At 35.4% G+C, this 12,093-nt stretch overlaps 1 long non-coding RNA gene across 2 annotated transcripts in view; it reads left to right on the top strand.

The window, feature by feature from the left end:
• Positions 1 to 2,414: 2,414 nt before the first annotated feature.
• Positions 2,415 to 12,093, top strand: part of LOC147024118 (uncharacterized) — an 18,011-nt gene continuing 8,332 nt past the window's right edge. Inside the window, exons 1-2 of one of the 2 annotated variants that reach the window (XR_015058876.1) lie at positions 2,415 to 2,769; positions 2,866 to 3,059. This is a non-coding gene — a long non-coding RNA (uncharacterized LOC147024118). Of the gene's footprint in view, positions 3,060 to 12,093 lie in introns of both variants that reach the window. The other variant, XR_015058875.1, reaches the window with a different exon arrangement.

The raw sequence follows: 12,093 nt of genomic DNA, 5'->3' as shown, positions 1-12,093 counted from the left end.
AAACAAATGTTTAAAATGGAGCCTGGGTTTGAAGCTTTTATAGAGAAAGACTGGTGGGTGTGGTTTCCTTTGGAAATTCCCTGGGCAAGCCTAGGCAAGCCTTCATTAGGAAATTTTTCAAAACCATAACATCCTGTAATTTTCTAGTGATTTCTTTGTGAGTCAGAGATGAACTGGAAATGATGTAAGAGTGGGCGGGGCTTAGCAAAAGTAGGCGGAGCTTAGGAAAAGTGGGCGTGGCTTAGAAAAAATACCTTATGAAAAGTGGGCGGAGCTTAGCAAAAGTGGGCGGGGCTTAGGAAAAGTGGGCGTGGCTTAGAAAAATACCTCATGAAAAGTGGGCGGAGCTTAGCAAAAGTGGGCGGGGCTTAGGAAAAGTGGGCGTGGCTTAGAAAAAATACCTTATGAAAAGTGGGCGGAGCTTAGCAAAAGTGGGCGGGGCTTAGGAAAAAATACCTTATGAAAAGTGGGCGGAGCTTAGCAAAAGTGGGCGGGGGCTTAGCAAAAGTGGGCGGGGCTTAAAGAAAAGTGGGCGGGGCTTATTGAATACCTTGTGGAAAGTGGGCGGGGCTTAACAAAAGTGGGCGGGGCTTAAAGAAAAGTGGGCGGGGCTTAACAAAAAATAACCTGTGGCTCAGGAGGTGGTCAAACAAGAGCATTAAGAGAAGTTTATCATTTCGTAATGGCACAAAAGGGATATCTTAAAAAATATAAAGATTCAAATGTTTTGTTTGTCAATATTTTAGATGGGGATTATTGTGCAAAGAAAATTAAACTATTGAAGGAATTTGAGAATGAACAAATCTTTATAGGTTCAATGAGTGAGCTGTTCAACCCCAGGTGTTCAATTCAATGAGGTTCAACCTCCAAGTTAAAAGGAGACAAATAAATATACCTTGGGATAAAAGGGGATTTATTTTTAGGGAAAAAAAAATATGAATCGCTGAAAATCCCCCATTCATTTACATGGGGAAAAGTGAGCCAGAATCAGTATTCTTACCCTACATATATATATATATATATACATATATATATATATACATATATATATATATATATATATACATATATATATATATATATATATATATACATATATATATATATATATATATATATATATATATATATATATATATATATATATATATATATATATATATATATATATATATATATATATATATATATATATATATATATATACATATATATATATATATATATATATATATATATATATATATACATATATATATATATATATATATATATATATATATATACATATATACATATACATATATATACATATACATATATACATATATATATATATATATATATATATATATATATATATATATATATATATATATATATATATATATATATATATATATATATATATATATATATATATATATATATATATATATATATATATATATATATATATATATATATATATATATATATATATATATATATATATATATATATATATATATATATATATATATATATATATATATATATATATATATATATATACATATATATATATATATATATATATATATATATATATATATATATATATATATATATATATATATATATATATATATATATATATATATATATATATATATATATATATATATATATATATATATATATATATATATATATATATATATATATACATATAAGTAGGGTAAGAATACTGATTCTGGCTCACTTTTCCCCATGTAAATGAATGGGGATTTTCAGCGATTCATATTTTTTTTCCCTAAAAATAAATCCCCTTTTTATCCCAAGGTATATTTATTTGTCTCCCCTTTTAACTTGGAGGTTGAACCTCATTGAATTGAACACCTGGGGGTTGAACAGCTCACTCATTGAACCTATAAAGATTTGTTCATTCTCAAATTCCTTCAATAGTTTAATTTTCTTTGCACAATAATCCCCATCTAAAATATTGACAAACAAAACATTTGAATCTTTATATTTTTTAAGATACCCCTTTTGTGCCATTATGAAATGATAAACTTCTCTTAATGCTCTTGTTTGACCACCTCCTGAGCCACAGGTTATTTTTTGTTTAGCCCCGCCCACTTTTCTTTAAGCCCCGCCCACTTTTGTTAAGCCCCGCCCACTTTCCACAAGGTATTCAATAAGCCCCGCCCACTTTTCTTTAAGCCCCGCCAACTTTTGCTAAGCCCCGCCCACTTTTGCTAAGCTCCGCCTACTTTTCATAAGGTATTTTTTTCTAAGCCACGCCCACTTTTCCTAAGCCCCGCCCACTTTTGCGAAGCTCCGCCCACTTTTCATAAGGTATTTTTCTAAGCCACGCCCACTTTTCCTAAGCCCCGCCGACTTTTACTAAGCTCCGCCCACTTTTCATAAGGTATTTTTTCTAAGCCACGCCCACTTTTCTTAAGCTCCGCCTACTTTTGCTAAGCCCCGCCCACTCTTACATCATTTCCAGTTCATCTCTGACTCACAAAGAAATCACTAGAAAATTACAGGATGTTATGGTTTTGAAAAATTTCCCAATGAAGGCTTGCCTCGGCTTGCCCAGGGAATTTCCAAAGGAAACCACACCCACCAGTCTTTCTCTATAAAAGCTTCAAACCCAGGCTCCATTTTAAACATTTGTTCTTGCTGGCAATGGTGTGCTGTGTGCTTGCCTCGAACTCTCTGTCTTGTATGGAACTCAACCTTCAAGTTGATGAACTGGATTCAAACCTCTTATCTATTGAGGTAAGATTTTTATTTTCCTATTTTCAAACTTTGATTGAAGCATACTCATTTAATAATTAAATAACTTAATTAATACATTATTATTTTCTCTCACAGGAAATTGTATCTGAAATACAAAATGAAAATACTGCTTTTGCTACAACTTGGGGGAAATTGTTGGCTTGGTTGAAGACCTTATGAGCGACCAAGACCTTGAGTGGGATGACTTTGGTGTTCCTTGGAACTCTCTGTCTTGTATGGAACTAAACCTTCAAGTTGATGAACTGGATTCAAACCTCTTATCTGTTGAGGTAAGATTTTTATTTTCCTATTTTCAAACTTTGATTGAAGCATACTCATTTAATAATTAAATAACTTAATTAATACATTATTATTTTCTCTCACAGGAAATTGTGTCTGAAATACGAAATGAAAATACTGCTTTTGCTACAACTTGGGGGAAATTGTTGGCTTGGTTGAAGACCTTATGAGCGACCAAGACCCACAGAACGAGTTCGTCCTTGATGACCCAACCAAAGAGTTATACCTTGGAGACCAGCAAAATCCTGAAAAAGAGTTTTACAGCAATAGTACTCATTGTGAGTTATCAAGACAATACCCACTGAACAAGTTATACGTTGATGAGCCAGAATACAAGTTTTACCTTGGAGACTCACAAATTTTGAAAAAATCAGTAAATGAGTTCTGCCTTGATGGTTTAAATAACTACCTTGGAGACTCAGGAAAAGGGTTCTGCCAAGATGGTTCTAAATATGGGAACTACCTTGGAGACTCACAAATTTTGAAAAAATCAGTAAATGAGTTCTGCCTTGATGGTTTAAATAACTACCTTGGAGACTTGGAAAGTTGGGGTTATTTTGAAGACTTGAAATGCTACCACTCTTTGGGATTTAAACCTATCAAGAAAGTTCTTACTCCCTCTTTCTATGTCATCAAACCTGAAAGCCTTAAAAGACAGAATTGGAAGAAGAGAAAAAAAAAAACGTAAAATATATATATATATATATATATATATATATATATATATATATATATATATATATATATATATATATATATATATATATATATATATATATATATATATATATATATATATATATATATATATATATATATATATATATATAGGTGGAAATCTCATTTTGAAAAAGGCTGTGTTGGGTGAGGATTGAGTTGGGGTTGAGATTTTGAATGTGAGGGTTGGGGTTGAGATTTTGAATGTGAGGGTTGGGACACACACACACATACACATCAACAAACAAAAGTTAAGCCTTGACTATTCAGTTGAGGATTCTGTGTTTGGGGTTCACAGATGTAAGAACGTCCACCCCTTGACACACATTATATACTGTTATACACCTCGGACTTGGCCCTCGAGTTTCCACAACGGTGTATAGTAGGAGGGAGTGAAGCGCCAACCTATTGCTCCCATTGCACACACACACACACACACACACACACACAAACAAAAGTTAAGCCTTGACTATTCAGTTGAGGATTCTGTGTTTGGGGTTCACAGATGTAAGAACGTCCACCCCTTGACACACATTATATACTGTTATACACCTCGGACTTGGCCCTCGAGTGTCCACAAAGGTGTATTATCTGCTTAGTTTTGTCTTTTGTAATTCCTGTGAATAAAATGAACCTAAAACTCTTCCCCTTCCAAATCATATATTTTATAAGTCCAAGGAACTGTATCTATTACATCAACAATTTTAAAAAGTTCTTTCGTCCATCGTTCAGTAAAACCCTTTTCAAAATGAGATTTCCACCTATATATTCTTACGATATCACCAACTTTGAACTTAGGTTTTCTGACATTCATCTCTTTTTCATATTTTAATTTTGTAAATGTTTCTGATGGCTTCATATTCGTTGACGTGTGAATCGTGTCATTATACTTATCCACAATATCCTGAATAAAAGATGACCATTGTTGTGAACCGAGTTGTGTGAATTTTTTATATAGTCTCTCTTTTAAGGTACGATTAAAACGTTCAACAACAACTGCCTTCCCTTCATTAAAGGTACTGTATAATGTAATACTGTTATTTTTTAGAAAATTCATAAATGTCTTGTTATAAAACTCTCTACCCTCATCAGTCCACAATTTTTTAGGTTTTCTCTTACTTTTATTAAATATCTGTTGAAAAGCTAACATAAGAGTATTACCTGTTTTGTTTTTAAAGGGACAACCCACGCATATCTACTCCTCAAATCAATAACGGTTAAAGCATACTTGTACCCCTTATCATTATTGAGTTCAATCAAATCAGCAGACCAGATATAATCAACTTCCTTGGAATAAACTTTCCTTCTCTGAAACTTTGTGAATATTGGTTTATGTAATTCATCAGCTAATTGCTCTTCAGTCTTAATAGCATCATTAGAGCCTATGAGTTTTTTGAATTTCCAAGTCCAAGTTTCAATTTAGCACTAATCATCTTCTTCACGATGAACCTATCAACTTTTTCTCTCAAGGTTGGATTTTGTATCAGAGACAAATTATACAACATTTCTCTATCGGCTTCATGCTTTTCTTCCAACGTTGTGGTATTCCCATAATCAATATCGTGTCTCATGCACACTTCATCAACTCTATTGATTGGTTTACTCCAAGATTTAGGATTGTCTGCCTCATCTAATCTTTTATCCAAGTTTGTGCCTGGACCACAGAAAGAATACCCTGGAAGATGTAATTCCCCTGGTATTCCAGTAGTTGTAAATTTACTTCCTGATAAAAACTTTTGTATATCTCCTCCGAGTTTGTGTTTGGAGATAAATTGATTTTTTTTGAACCACACACCGAACATATACCTTTTTGTATAACCCTGTTATTTTTACTTTTAATATATGAAATATTTTTAGTATTAGTTTTCTTTTTACATTTGAGACAATAACTCATTTATTTATGAGAAAAATTCCTGCAGAGTGCAAAAACCTTTTTAGTTTCCAACATGCACATTTGAATCTTAATTTTTAAAACATAAAGAATCCTAAGAAATGCCTTCACTCTCTCCTCCATTTATTTAAGAAAAAACTTGAATTAAAATGAATAGCTTGACGATGCCAATAGTTTTGTCGAAAGTATTGCAAATAGACTTGTTAATTCTTTGTATTCCTCCTCGGTGGGTTGAGTTATTTTCTGTAATACCTCTATTCTTTTTTGAATCTCACTGGTTTCCATACTATAATATTTATTTATTCTCTCTCTTTCCTCCTTCTCTTTCTTCTCCCTCTCCTCCTTCTCCTTTTCCTCCTCTTCCCTCTCTTCTTCAACTCCTTCCTCATCCCTTACTATCCTTGAATCGTTTACACCCCATAGAATATTATTCATATATTCATCAGGATTTCTTGTTATTCCTGTATCCAAAATAATTTTTTTTACAACAGGAAACCAATAAAATTTCTTTTGAATTTCTAAAAGAGCCTTACCTTTTCTTAACCTTATAATTTTTTCATTATTTAACATTCTAATTAAATCTAAAGTTGTCGGTTTATCAACATCAGCATAATGCCAATCTTTTATTGAAAATACCTCATTCTTATGTTGTAGAACATATTTATTAAAATACCGAATACCCTTTTCTTGAAGGTATGCTTGGACACAGAAATGATAATTTTCTTGAAGCCTTCTTGCTGTCATTTATGTATTAGAAATATATGTTAGAATAATATTATGGCACGAAACACCTCCCCATCTTCCCATAGTTAAATCATTTTGTATTTCCTTACTTATTATATATAATCCTGTTTTTTCTGTTTTCATGAGATAAACAAGGGCAAAACCATTATTATATTTACCCTTATTAAATTCTTTTATTTGTTGTTTACTAATCGTGGCTCCACAAAACTCATTCTCGATACCAAGTGGATAATATTCTTCCTTACGAGACTGATTTAATTGTTCCAGGTCTTCGAGGTTAATTTTAAATGACCAATTACACCCTAAATCATTCATATCATACCCCCATTGTTCTATTCTCATTCAAACGATACGCCCTTCTTTATAAAAATTTATTTTAATTCGAACTGTGAATTCTGTATGACCTGGAGATAATATCAACACTTCTGTATCTTTAGAATACACAGCCGTTTTATTTAAGTATATATATTGTGATAAATCGCTTAATCTCACCAAGTCATTCGCGTCAGTCGGGCTTGGATAATTTTTTAATTTATAAGCATTTTTCATGTTAATATTTTTGTTTATATTATATTTATGTCGTTCAGCCTGTGCCTTTGTATAATAATTTGATAAATCAATATCCAGTTCTTGAGATACACCAAAGATAGAACCATCTTTACCAACATAAGTCATTTATATTAGATTAAAAATAATATCATAAAATTTTTTATTTTTGTTGAGTTGAAATAACACATATAGACATAATTGACCACAACACTTGGAATTTAATTCTTGGACTTGAAATGTTTGATAAACACCATTCTGTAAGAATTTTATGACTTCAACAGGTGGTGGAAGACCAAAACTATCAAAATAATATTTGTCTTGACTATTAAAAATACAAACCCAATGAGAACCGTTCCCATCATTATCTTCTAAGTTCATAATAATATTCTTTGTATGTTTCGACACATTTGTTAATTCATCTCTCATACAAATAACCACATTATGAATTTTTAATTTCTTACAATATTTGGCAAGTTGTAAATTTGATGTTGTATTCTTTCCAAATTCTTTCAACCACTCATCAATGCTCATTTATTTATTAGAAAGATATAATCCATTACCTCTTTTCGTTAATTTTACACCTGCTTGTGCTATAGAAGAAAGCATATCTCCAACTAACAATCTCGCTTTATCAGGCAGACCTTCAAGTTTTTCAGCAAAATCTACAATTACACCACTTCCACTAATTTGTTTCTCCAACTCTTTGTTATGTCTTTCCAATTCTTTTTGAGCCTGGAGTTGAGCCTTCCTTTCGTTGGCAGTTTTGACCGCTGTTGAAATACCACCCGTCAATGCTCCAACCGCACTTAAACCAGCAAATAAAGGAATTAGAAATGGGAGAAATCCTCCACTCGTCTCTCTTATTGAATATTTTTTCAACATTGGTTTTGTCATTTTAATTTTAAGTGAGCCAGTGTCATTCAAGATTTTAACCTGTTCTCTTGTGAGCAAAACATCAATTCTTACTGCTCCTTTTCTCTGAATTGTATTAACGTTAATCGTACAAGGCTTTTGATTTTGAACACAAGATGATAGTTTATGAAGATTGATTTGATTAACATATACCCCAGTTGGTACTTTGCCACTCATTTATTTAACAAAAAATTATGTGAGACCAATCATCACACCATTATCTGTATTAATCTGCAATTCTGTTTCTTCCAAAAGCAAACAATATGTATCAACTTCTTCACTCTCTCCTCTTTCAATGTATAGGGAAGTATCCACTCGATTAGACTTTATAGTTTCCTTTTGAGCGCTCAGGTCAAACGCATAGATTGTATACAAACTTATAAATGCTGTCATATCCAAAATAGGTTCTTTATTTCCATTACTTTCACACACCTTTTGGTAAGACTTGTATGCTTCAGCAAAATCATTTTTTTCCCAATTAATTTCCAATCTATCTCGTGGATAAAATGTTCCATCTAGAGAAACGCGAAGTTGTTTCACCTTAGCATTATCACTCAATGCATTATTCTTATCAGTCGCAGTATCACCATCTGGCTTTTTAAAAATCATCCACAGATATCGTGGCTTTCCTTCCAGAACACCCAAATTCCATGTGTAAGTAGTTTGATTGAGTTTAACGTGTTGACATCTTCTTTTGAGGTATGATACACTGAGTGGTTTCTTTGAGTTAAGTCTTCGATTCAACATCTCTTCTGTTTTAAGATTAGGAGTATATTCACTGATATACCAACTCATCTCCTCAATTACAAATTTATTCTGTTCACCAAAAGCACTACCAACACCAAAAAGCAATCTATTTTCATTATCATTCCTTTGTAGTTGAAATCTAATTTTAAGACCATACAGAACTTTATCATAATCACAAAATCCAAATATACCTTTAAGAGGAACTGCCACAGTAAAACTATTTTCTGCTTTTGTATCATCATTATACATTCCTTTCCTTTGAATATATCCAGGGTCTGTGTTTGTTCCCGTTGACATATCTATATGTATATATTGACATATCTATACATATATATATACATACATATATATATTTTCATATATATACATATATATATATATATATATACATACATATATATATATATACATATATATATACATATATGTATATATATACATATATATATATATATATATATATATATATATATACATATATATATATATATATATATATATATATATATATATATATATATATATATATATATATATATATATATATATATATATATATATATATATATATATATATATATATATATATATATATATATATACATATATATATACTTTACTGTTTCACAATGCACTACTCTTCTGCTATTTTAACAGACTGCTCTCATTTCGACCTCTCCTTCATTCCTTGCCTAAAAAATCCAACTATTACAGCGCTTCTTCTCTCCATGCTCTGAATTCGCCTTCATTGCATCCATCAAGAATTGTGTTAAATCGCATCTCTGACCTAAAACTTTTAAAAACCACAGTTTGCCATGGATGCTCGCTTTCCATCAACCATTCTTTTTTCCAACTTCAGTGCCAACTCACCCCCTCACCCCTCACTCTCACTCTCAAAGCAACCATCCCACTCTTCTCCCTCCAAGCCTCCCTCTCACCTCTTTCAAAAATTCCCCCCTCACCTTTCTCCCACCTTTCATCCCCCTCACTTTTCCTTCTCTAAGTTGCCCCCTCTCATCCACCAACCTGCCTCCCTCCACTGCCCTCTCACCTCCATCTCTTCACTCCACCTCCTCAAATCCTCAACTGCCATCTTCCTTGTCTCTTGTCCCCCTCTCTCACAGCACCACAGAGCCTTTTCTCCTCATTCGGCCCCTCCCCTCGCTATTCTGCAATACCCCACACTCCTTCAGCAACCCTCCTTACCTCCCCCCCTCGTCCCTCGTCCGACCCTCCCCTGCCCCCTCCACCTCCTGCACCAAAAGCCTCCTCCCCTACCTCTTCATTAAAAGTGTGGACCTCAAATATCCGGGGCCTTCGCTCAAACCTTTCAGATCTTTCCATGCAGGTTGCCACTGACAAACCAGACATTATCTGCCTAACAGAAACTTTCCTCTCCCAAGACGTGTCTGACTCCCAAGTATCTCTCCCTGGTTACTCCCTCTTACGGTATGACAGACCTGAGCCTCGTCCTGGTGGAGGTGTTGCTCTCTTCATCAAAGACTCTATTCCTCACTCTCCCTGCACTGCTCTCACTCCCCCACACCCCCAGGAATACCTCTGGCTTCGGCTTCCCCTCCACTCCCACCTCATGTTTATATGTGTACTGTACCATCCACCGAACAGTGATGACTCCATCTACACCTCACTCTCCGAAAACATGGACCATCTTCTATCTTCTCATCCAAACTCTCTCTTCCTCTTATGTGGCGACTTCAATTGTCATCACGCCAGTTGGCTAGGTGTGGGTACCTCTCTCACCTGCCATGGGACATCAGCAAAAGCTTTCTGTGACTCATTGGGACTGACTCAATCGGTCAACTTCCCGACCCGGATCTCAACCAATGGTACTCCATCTCTTCTGGATCTGATTTTGACAAATTTCCCTGACAATATCTGCTGCTCTTCCTTCGCTCCAATTGGTTCTTCTGACCACGTCCTTATTAAAGTGGACATCTCTCTGGCTGTTATCAGAGAACCACCTCACCGCCGTCGAGTCTGGCATTTCACTCAAGCCGACTGGCAGGGTCTCCGAGCAGCCATCAAACTTACAGACTGGTCTCCTATCACTACTTTCTCAAACATCAACTCATCCTGGGAATTCTTTCAAAGAAACTTGCTCTCCCTCATGCACAGATTTATCCCCTCTCGTGTTCAGTTGTCTTACCCTTCCTCCCGCCCTTGGTTTACTGAAGCTTGTGGCGAGGCAGTTGTCCTGAAACAACTTGCCTTTGCCTCATGGAAAGCAAACCCAACTGAGGGCAATCTCAGTTCTTTCCACAAAGCTCGGAACAAGTGTGTAGCTACCCTCAGGAGAGCCAGAAAACAACATCTTTCTCATCTCAAGTCTGAACTCTCAAACCTCTCTCCCTCCTCAAAATCCTGGTGGCGTTTAATCAAATCTGTTTCTGGTGTATGTTCCCTCCATCCCCTCCCTTACCTCAAATGGCCGCATTGCTGATTCCACACGTGATAAAGCTGAATGTCTAAACTCGGTGTTTGCAGCTAAATCTTGTGTCCCAAACCCATCACTATCTCTACCCACTTTACCCAGTCGCACCCAACTGTCCCTGGACTCTGTATCCTTTTCTCCTGACAAGGTGGAGAGCTTGCTTTCAAACCTCGAGTCAGATTCTGCAACCGGTCCAGACGGCATCAGCCCACGTGTCCTCAAAGCCTGCTCTTCTGCTCTTGCTCACCCTCTCTCTGTTCTATTCACCCTCTCATTTTCCCAAGGTCATCTGCCATCTGCTTGGAAATCTGCTAACATCACTGCCCTGCATAAAAAGGTGCAAAAACAGATCCCTGTAACTATAGACCAATCAGCCTTCTCCCAATCATCAGCAAGGTTATGGAATCCATCATCGCTTCAGACATGAAATCCTTCCTCTTCTCCAATGGCTTGATTTCCAATCATCAATTTGGTTTCAGACCAGGTCACTCTACCCTAGATATGCTGCTACTGCTCTCCCATCAATGGATGGAGGTCCTCAATGCCAGACAGGAAATCCGAGCCGTATCCCTGGACATATCACGTGCTTTTGACACAGTCTGGCACCCTGCCCTACTCACCAAACTCTCTTCCCATGGTATTCAAGGCCATCTCCACTCATGGCTCGCAGACTTCCTCTCCTGTCGCAGTCAACGTGTGGCCCTAAATGGAGTTCTTTCATCCCCTCTTCCTGTGCAGGCTGGAGTTCCTCAAGGTAGCGTTCTGGGCCCTGTTCTTTTTCTGGTTTTCATCAATGATCTCTCGGACTCTCTGGAAAATCCTCTATTTCTCTTTGCCGATGACTCAACCCTCTGCCGTACCATCTGTCATCCCTCAGACCGGCAAGCAGCAGCTTCTTCGCTCACTGCAGATCTGGATAAAATCACAAACTGGTCCAACACGTGGAACATGTCTTTCAATCCAGACAAATCTCACACTCTCACTATGTCTCTTCGAAAGGACCGTTTACAAA

The sequence above is a fragment of the Eptatretus burgeri genome, chromosome 6, assembly GCF_056783735.1.
Source record: "Eptatretus burgeri isolate ZD-2024b chromosome 6, Ebu_testis_v1, whole genome shotgun sequence".
Classification (NCBI taxonomy): Eukaryota; Metazoa; Chordata; class Myxini; order Myxiniformes; family Myxinidae; genus Eptatretus; species Eptatretus burgeri.
Note: the sequence above shows the minus strand (reverse complement) of the source record. Positions and strands in the feature narration are given on the sequence as shown.